Here is a 9,312-nt window from a genome sequence, read left to right as displayed (position 1 = left end):
AGGCACTATGAGCTCTCTAAGATATGACGGAGCTTGACCATTTAGAGCTTTATAAGTTAAGAGTAGGATTTTAAATTCAATTCTGGATTTTACAGGGAGCCAGTGCAGAGAAGCTAAAACAGGAGAAATATGATCTCGTTTCTTAGTTCCTGTTAGTACACGTGCTGCTGAAATGACCTACGAATATGCAGGATTTTCTTGCTCCAGATAAATGTGCTAATGTGCTTATCTAGCTCCTTAAAGAATACCTTAGGTATAAAAGTAGGGATTGTGTTATAATAGTCTGGGTAAAATAACCATCTTAAGTGAATTAATTTACCTGCTAATGAAATGGGGAGATATTCCCAGCACTTAAGATCCTCTTTAGCCTTTTCTAGAGCATGTTTGAAATTCTTCTGAAATAAGTCTGCATATTCTCTGGTCACGCACACCCCGAGATAGGTAAAAGAGTCCAATCCAATCCAATCCATTTTATTTATAAAGCACAATTTAAATAAACACAAAGGTTTCCAAAGTGCTGTACAGTAAAATAAACACAATAAAACATAATAAAAAGACAAAATACTACATAAAATCAACAACCTACGTGGTGTTAAAAGCCAAAGAAAAGAGGTGCGTTTTAAGAAGAGTTTTAAAATTAGACAGTGAGGAGGCCTGTCTAATGTGCAGTGGCAGTTCATTCCACAATTTTGGAGCTGCAACCGAAAACGCTCGGTCCCCTCTGAGCTTCAGTCTAGTTTTGGGAACCCTCAGGAGCAGCTGGTCAGATGACCTGAGAGATCGGCTGGGTGTGTAGGGGTGCAGAAGCTCAGAGAGGTACGCTGGGGCAAGACCATTTAGAGATTTAAAAGCAAATAAAAGAATTTTAAAATAAATTCTAAAATGGACGGGTAGCCAGTGGAGTGAAGCTAAAATCAGTGAAATATGCTCAAACTTTCTTGTGCCAGTTAAAAGACGTGCAGCTGCATTCTGTACCAGTTGAAGACGTGTGATGGAGGACCCACTGACCCCCATTTAAAGTGCATTGCAGTAATCTAGCCGAGTGGTCACAAAGGCATGAATTACTGTTTCAAAGTGCTGTCTCTGGAGAAAAGGTTTTACTTTTGCCAGCTGCCTTAACTGGAAGAAGCTTGTTTTCACCACAGCTTTAATTTGGCTGTCAAACTTGAGATCTGCATCCACTTTTACCCCCAGATCATTAACAATCGGTTTGGCGTACTGTGCCAAGGAACCCAGATCGACTGGGGGGGTCACAGAGGTGCCACCAAAGACCATCACTTCAGTCTTCTTTTAATTAAAATTTTAAAAGTTTAGAGCCATCCAGGCCTTGACCTCATCGAAACAATTTAACAGTGGCTTAAGGGAGAATGAATCAGCCTTTTTAAGGGAGACATAGATCTGGCTGTCATCAGCATAACAGTGGAATAGAATGCTGTGCTTCCTGAGAATAGAACCAAGTGGGAGAAGATACAAAGAAAATAAAAGAGGGCCCAGCACTGAACCCTGTGGGACCCCACATGAGAGAGAAGCAGTGGAGGACACAGAGTCACCAAGGCTGACACAGAATGTCCGATGAGACAGGTAGGACCTGAACCATTCCAGCGCCGAGCCCCTGATGCCCACCCACTGCTCCAAACGAGCAATCAGGATGTCATGGTCCACTGTGTCAAATGCAGCAGTTAAGTCTAGGAGCACAAGGATTACACAGTGACCAGAGTCAGTAGCTAAAAAGATGTCGTTAAAAACTCTTAAAAGCGCTGATTCTGTGCTGTGCAATGTTTTAAAACCAGATTGGAAAATTTCAAGAACATTTTGTTCATTTAAAAAGTCCATGAGCTGAGAGTATACAATCTTCTCTAAGATTTTAGAAAGGAAGGACAATTTAGAAATCGGCCTAAAATTAGCCATAACAGCAGGATCCAGTCCAGGTTTTTTAATTAGTGGCTGCACAACTGCATGTTTAAAATTTACAGGAACAACTCCTGAGGACAGACTGCTGTTAATGATGCTGTGTAAATATGGCTTAACAGTGGGGAAAACCTCCTTAAAAAGTTGAGGAGGAACAGGGTTATTGGGCGAGCCTGATGGCTTTAAATGCCCCACAGTCTCCTGCACAAAAGGCAGGGTCACAGGCTCAATTGAGTCAAAAACAGCAGAACAGGGGACAAACACTGAGGGGTCATAAGCAGGAAGTGAAATAAGTGCTCTGGTAGAAATGACTTTAGCAGTGAAGAATTGCAGAACGTTTTCACACACAGAAGGGGAGGGCTCAATTCCCACAGTCTGTGGTGCATTCAGAGCTGAGTTGATCACTTTAAACAACACAATCCCTCAACATTTGAAAAGACACTTCCAGTTTATCCTTTTTCCATTTGCGCTCAGCTCTACGACACTCCTGTCTGGCAGTGCGGGTTGTTTCATTCAACCAAGGCTCTGATTTAACTTTATGCTGCCTGCTCTTTAATGGGGCAGCAGAGTCAATGGCAGTTTGACAAGTGTTAAGAAACTGAGAGCTAAGAGCCTCTGTATCATCGCACACAGGAATGGGAGTGACGCAGTTCTGACTGAAGGCGGCTGAGAAGCGAGCAGCAGTGAAAGGGTTAATAACCTGACATCTGCGAGCAGCAGCGCGAGGTTTAACTGAGTTACAGCACACCGCAGCTTCAAAAAGTACAGGCATATGATCAGAGAAAAATGCTTCACAGACCTCCAAGTTAAAAACAGGCAAACCATATGATAAAACAAGATCAAGTGTGTGTCCCTGTACATGTGTCGGGCCCAGTACAGACTGTACAAGATTTAAAGAGTCGATTATATTTGAAAAATCCCTCGCCAGGGGGTTTTCTGGACAACACACATGAATATTACAATCACCGACAATCAGGACCCGGTCATATTTCAGCATGATATCAGCCAAGAACACAGAAAAGTCAGTTAAAAAGTCTCTGTTGTATTTGAGAGGCCGATAAACCACAGCACATAGCACTGTGTGAGAACTTCCCAGCTCAAACAAACTTAATTCAAAGCTGGCAAGAGCCGATGACAGCGATATCTGTTTACATTTAAAATCGCTTTTAAAAATAGTTGCAATTCCTCCTCCCAGATGTCTGTGGAGAATTAAAATAGCAACACTCGGCAGGTAAAAGTTCTGTGAGGGCACTGGACTCACCAACACTCAGCCAAGTCTCAGTGACAAAGAGGAAATCCAGTTCACGAAATGTGAAGAAATCCTTCAGATGAAAGTTTTATTCTTACAAGCGATCTTGTGTTAACCACGCTTACCACGGTGGCGGTGGCGTTTTCGCCGAGGGAGTGGCGCTGGCGTGTGGCAGAGGTATGCCGGGATGTCCGACAAAAAAGGAGGCAGCGTTTGCTGTCCATAATGATCTAAGTTGACTAGATCTTTAGCAGAGATTCTCAGATCTAGCAAAATTTGGCGATCATACACCAGCAGACAGTTGACATTATGTACAACAAGTGTTACAAACAGTATAAACACAAACAGCATTCGGAGCGGCTGACGGAACGCCTCACACACTGGCGCCATCTTCAACAACAGAGTGAGTCGCCACCTTGAAAGGAAGTTGCATGAAAGAGAGCCTTGATGCACTTGCATTAATTGGGACAAGTATACTTTTCGTTAAGTTAATTTTATAGCCAGATATCTTGCCAAATGAATGTATTATATCCAGAGCAACAGAGACTGAAGTGAGAGGCGATGAACAGTACAGGAGCAAATCATCTGTGTACAAGGATAGTTTATGCAAAATACCTCCCCGCTTGATGCCTTTAAAATCATCTTGCTCCTGGAGAGCTACCACAAGAGGCTCAACAGCCAAGTCAAACAAGAGAGGAGACAATGGGCACCCTTGTTTTATACCTCTCTGCAAAGGGAAATATTTAGAGACAATGCCATTTGTACGAACTGCTGCTTGTGGTGAGGAGTACAGAACCTTTATCCAAGAGACAAAGACAGCTGAAGCCAAATTTATCAAAGGCAGAAAATAAATATTTAAACTCAATACGGTCAATAGCTTTATGAGCATCAAGTGACACAACAACCTCTGAGGTGGGTCCTGATTTAGAATAGAGAATACTGTACAGTCGACGGAGATTTGCAAAGGATTGCCTCCCCTTTATGAATCCTGTTTGATCAGGATGAATGATTTTGGGCAAAACAGCCTCCAGGCGCAATGCAAGAACCTTAGCAAGAATTTTGTAGTTACAATAATAATAATAATAATAACTTTATTTATATAGCACCTTTAAAAAGAGTTTACAAAGTGCTTTGACAAACAAAGCAAAAAGCTGAATAGGGGGAGGGGAGTGGGAGGGGGTTCTGGGGCATTTGTCTTTCTATTCTGTGAAGCACTTTGTTACAATTTATTGTATGAAAATGTGCTATATAAATAAAGTTTGATTGATTGATTGATTGATTGATTGATTGATTGATTGATTGATTGATTGATTGAACATTTCTGCTACGTAGCTTGGGGCCAGACCCAGGCGAGCTTTAAAAGTGATCAGTAAAATCTTAAAATCAATTCTAAAACAAACAGGAAGCCAATGGAGAGAAGCCAGGATTGGGGTGATGTGATGTTGTCTATTAAAACCAGTAAGAAGCCTAGCTGCTGCATTCTGAACAACACACCAGGCTTATGGGCCTATAGGACTCATAGAGTATGGGGTTTTTACTATTATTTAGAGGGACTGAAATTACTGCCTGTGACATAGTGGGGGGTGTTTTTCCTTATCCGCAGAGGGATGTTGTATGCTGTAAAGCCCTGTGAGGCAAATTGTGATTTGTGATATTGGGCTTTATAAATAAAATTGATTGATTGATTGATTGATTGATTGATTGATTGATTGACTGATTGACTGATTGATTGATTGATTGATTGATTTTCAGTTTCAGTTTGAACGATGCTGTGCTTTAGTTAATCACAATGGAGGGGGTGGGGCCGAGACGTGCAGATGTCCCCAGGAAATGTGTACCTCTCCCACTGAGGAAACATTGGAGTTAAGAACTAAACTATGATAAATGACATAAAATATTAAGATGTAGGCCTAACATAAAATACTTTCGTTATTAAATAAATTAAAACATAAAGCCCACAATAAATAAAAGTAGAACATGCTAAAAGTAAATACAATAATAGGCTAAATAATATCTAAGCAATAATAAATAGTGTCTAAACAACAATAAATTGTATCTAAGTTATCTATTAGGCTACCATTCCACTCTGTAAATAGATTTTAAAATTTCAATATAATTTTAATATTATTTTTGCTTATTTGATTATTGTTATTATTGGTTTTACTTTTTAGTAGTATTGTATTATCTGAGGATGACTCGTTTTAGTAACTATCTACAGTAAAAAAGAAAAAAACAAGCAAAGAAACAAATAAAAATCATTTTATACACTGGGCCTTCAAAGTGCTCTCTGAAACTACACCTGGCATGGCTTGTGTCCAAAAAATGAAAAAAGGAGAGTAACATATGTCCGTATGAAGATTATACACGGCTCCTGCTTTCAGCCATTCTCCATTGAACCTTGACCTCAGTGCATGTTTGTAGGCTTATAACTCAGCAAGAAAACGGGGTACAGACATGGGACCAACTGTTATAGAGAGCTCTTGACCTCAACTGTCATGTGAGTGTAGTCAACAACTGGGGGTGCTGTCAGATATGGGTAAAATATGGATAAAATTAATTTTCACCCATTTAGAAATTAGATATTTAAAATCTGATTACACAAGTGTGTTTACCATCCCCTTAAAGTCCACAGTGTACTCTCAATTCAGTATTTACAACTTCCAAATCTAGGAATTTCTAGGGTTCTAAATAGGGTTGTAAAAAGATATATCTACCCAATATATCTAATATCTAGTAAAGCCGAACTAGTTATTGCCCTGCACCTAGATGAACTATGTTAAAAAAAAGTAAAGATGTTGGCTAATTTTTCTAATATGCTAGAAACGGCGTTTTTAGGACGGTAGGTTTGTTTGCAGCTTGTAAAATAGGGTCATAAAAAGATAGATCTACTGAATATATCTAATATCTAGTAAAGCTGAACTAGTAATGACACTGCACCAGGATGAACCTACGTTAAGAAAAGAAGCAAGGATGTTGGCTAATTTTAGATAGTACTCTAGAAACGGCATTTTGGGGACAGTAGGTTTTTTGCGGCTTGTTGTAAAATAGAGTCGTAAAAAGATACATCTACTGAATATATCAAATGTCTAGTAAAGCAGAACTAGTAATGACACTGCACCTAGATGAACTATGTTAATAAAAAGTAAGGATGATGGTTAATTTCAGATAATTTAGCTAGTACTGTAGAAACGGCGTTTTTGGGACTGAATATTTGAATAGACCTATATCAAATATCTAGTACAGCCGAACTATCATGTTATTATTATTATTATTATTATTATTATTATTATTATTGGTGGGAAATTATAACACAGGAATATATTTGCCGTTTTAATATCAAGAACACTTACGTGTTTTTGTGTGTATACAGGACATTGTTGAATCAGGGAATCCGTGTGGACACCACGACAGTGGATCCTAACTGACTTTACATTGGCATTGTTTCCGTGGTACCAGCATGTAATTTCAACCCATTTCGTGCTGCCACCACGGAATGCGGTGTTAAGAGGTCGTGGTCATTTCACGTATTTCTGTGAGATCAGGTTGTGTCTGAGTGGCTGTTACATGCTGTGTGCAGGCTTTCCATCATCTGCTCCAGTGCCGTGGTCCAACTGCTAACTTGGTCAATGGTACCTCTAAGCTCCTCTCTTAGCTGGTTGATTTCTCGCTTCAGCTCCAGTGACTGAATCTTGGCGTTTTTATCGATCTTTTTCAGCAGGTCTTCCCTTAAGCACTGGATTGCTTCCATAGTGGTTGATGAGTCGGTGCTGCTAGCATGGTCTGGAGTTTTGCTAGCATTGGTGCCATTCTTAGCCTTAGCACTAGCTGTGGAGTGTTTCTGCTGAATTGAACTCATAGTCATAGATTGGGCACAAAATCGAAAAAAGACTGTGGTTGAGAAAGGGGGTGTGTGTGTGTGTTAGTGCAGCGGTTTTCAAAGTGTGAGGCACACCTCCCCAGGGGGGCGCCAGAGGACTTCAGGGGAGGCGCGAAAAGAAAGGAAAAAATCTGGTTAGCTAACTACAGCAAATGGATCGATTTTTAGTACCTCAGGTGAAAGTGAGAGTGGGCACAGAGGCGAGCAGAAAACGGAGGAAGTATGACCCTGATTATTTAAGGTTTGGTTTTTCATGCATTGGTCCTGACGATGTTCCGCTGCCACAGTGTGTTATTTGCAAAGAGGTGCTAGCTAACGATGTAAACTCAATGTAAACTCCAGCGCCACATTGAAACTAAGCACCACAATTTAACAACCAAGCCGCGGGAGTTTTTTGATAGGAAGCTTAATGAATTGCGGTCACAGAAGAAAGCCATCTAGACATTTGGCACTGTAAATACCAAGGCAACCGAGGCATCATGCCGCGTAGCGTTACGCATTGCGAAGGCGGGGAAACCCCACAACATTGGTGAGACATTGCTCCTCCCTGCTGCCAAAGATATGTGTTCGGTAATGATGGGCGAAGCTGCTGCTGCCAAGCTGGATGCCATCCCGATGTCTGACAACACCATCCAGCGCCGCATCTCCGACATGGCAGCTGATGTGAAGGAGCAGGTGCTGGACGCTATCCGTGAGAGCCCTTTCTTCTCCATTCAGCTGGACGAGTCCACCGATGTGGCTAACTGTGCACAGCTAATGGTGTATGTGCGCTTTATTAAAGAGCTCAGTGTCCAGGAGGAGTTTCTGTTTTGCCATCCTCTGCCGGCGCGCACTACAGCAGCAGAAATCTTCAAGGCTTTGAATGACTTCATTCAGGAACATCATATTGACTGGAGCCGCTGTTGTGGAATATGTACTGATGGTGCGAGGGCAATGACAGGCCACCACAGCGGTCTAGTCAAACAGGTGCAAGCGGTTGCGCCCGCCGCTGTTTGGTCACGCTGTATTATCCATCGCCAGGCCTTGGCAACCAAGAGGATGCCCAAAGAGCTGCGCACGGTCCTGGATGAGGCAGTACAAATTGTAAACCTAATTAAATCATGCGCCATGAATGCCCGTCTCTTTTCTATTCTCTGCAATGAGATCGGGGCTCACTTCCATCAGCTGCTCCTGCACTCCGAGGTCCGGTGGCTGTCGCGGGGCAAGGTCCTCACCCGCTTGTGTGATCTGCGCGAGGAAGTCCTCTTCTTCCTCGCCGAAATCGACTCCCCACTGGTGAAGCATATGGAGGACGCAAAGTGGGTTGCAATGCTGGCATATCTGTCTGATATCTTCGACCGGATAAACACACTGAACACTTGTGTGTCTTTTTGGCACACGATCAAGTCTCTGCATTCAGGAAAAAGTTGGACCTCTGGTGCGCTCGTGTTGAACGGGGCTCGGTGGAAATGTTCCCAACCTTGGAGGATGTTGTGGAGCAAACAGGACTGCAACTGAACTGTGTACAACAGGTGGTCATTGCACATTTGAAGGGGTTGCATGAGCAGTTTGGAGACTATTTTGGAAAGGAGACCTTGGCAAATCAATGGGTGAGAAATCCGTTCTCTTTCCCAGTGACACCCCGTGATGGACTGACCCTGCAAGAGGAGGCGGTCCTTGTCGAGCTGAACTCTAATATGGACTTGAAACAAAAGATGGGTGAAGTGTCACTTGCACACTTCTGGCTGTCTGTGGAGACTGAGTTCCCCCACCTCACCAAAAAGGCTGTAAAAGTGTTCATCCCCTTCACCTCCACTTACCTGTGTGAGTGTGGATTTTCCGCATTGACAACGATTAAAAGCAAGTACCGGTCACGGCTGCGGGTAGAGGATGATCTGCGTTTATTCCTTTCTACAGCGCATCCCCGCATCAACCGCCTGTGCGCATCAAAGACACAGACTCACTGTTCCCATTAAAATCGAGGTGAGCAAATGTGTTGTGTGCAGTGTTTCAGCGTTAATGTGGGATAACGTTGGATGAGTGAAAATGTGTTTAAAAAAATCAGTTGAAAAGTTAAATTGTAAATTGTAATTTTTTTTTTTAAGTGAATAAGTTTTTTTTAACAAAAAGATATTTAAATGTATTCAAAATATGTTTAAAAACACACAAAGGTGTTAAAATGTGTAAAAAAAGATGTTAAAAACAAAGGTGTTAAAATGTGTTTTAAAAAGATGTTAAAAACAAAGATGTTAAAATGTGTAAAAAAAAAAGATTTTAAAAAAAAAGGTTTAAAAATGTG

The 9,312-nt window shown here is 41.6% G+C and overlaps 1 protein-coding gene across 3 annotated transcripts in view; it reads left to right on the top strand.

Annotated features, from left to right (window-relative positions):
- The window catches only part of tbx4 (T-box transcription factor 4), a 44,311-nt gene that overhangs the window by 16,537 nt on the left and 18,462 nt on the right, over positions 1–9,312 (top strand). The gene's annotated exons all lie outside the window — the stretch shown is intronic.

The sequence above is a fragment of the Epinephelus moara genome, chromosome 2, assembly GCF_006386435.1.
Source record: "Epinephelus moara isolate mb chromosome 2, YSFRI_EMoa_1.0, whole genome shotgun sequence".
NCBI classification, from domain to species: Eukaryota; Metazoa; Chordata; class Actinopteri; order Perciformes; family Serranidae; genus Epinephelus; species Epinephelus moara.
The sequence above is the reverse complement of the archived record's forward strand: the minus strand, read 5'-3'. Positions and strand labels throughout refer to the sequence as shown.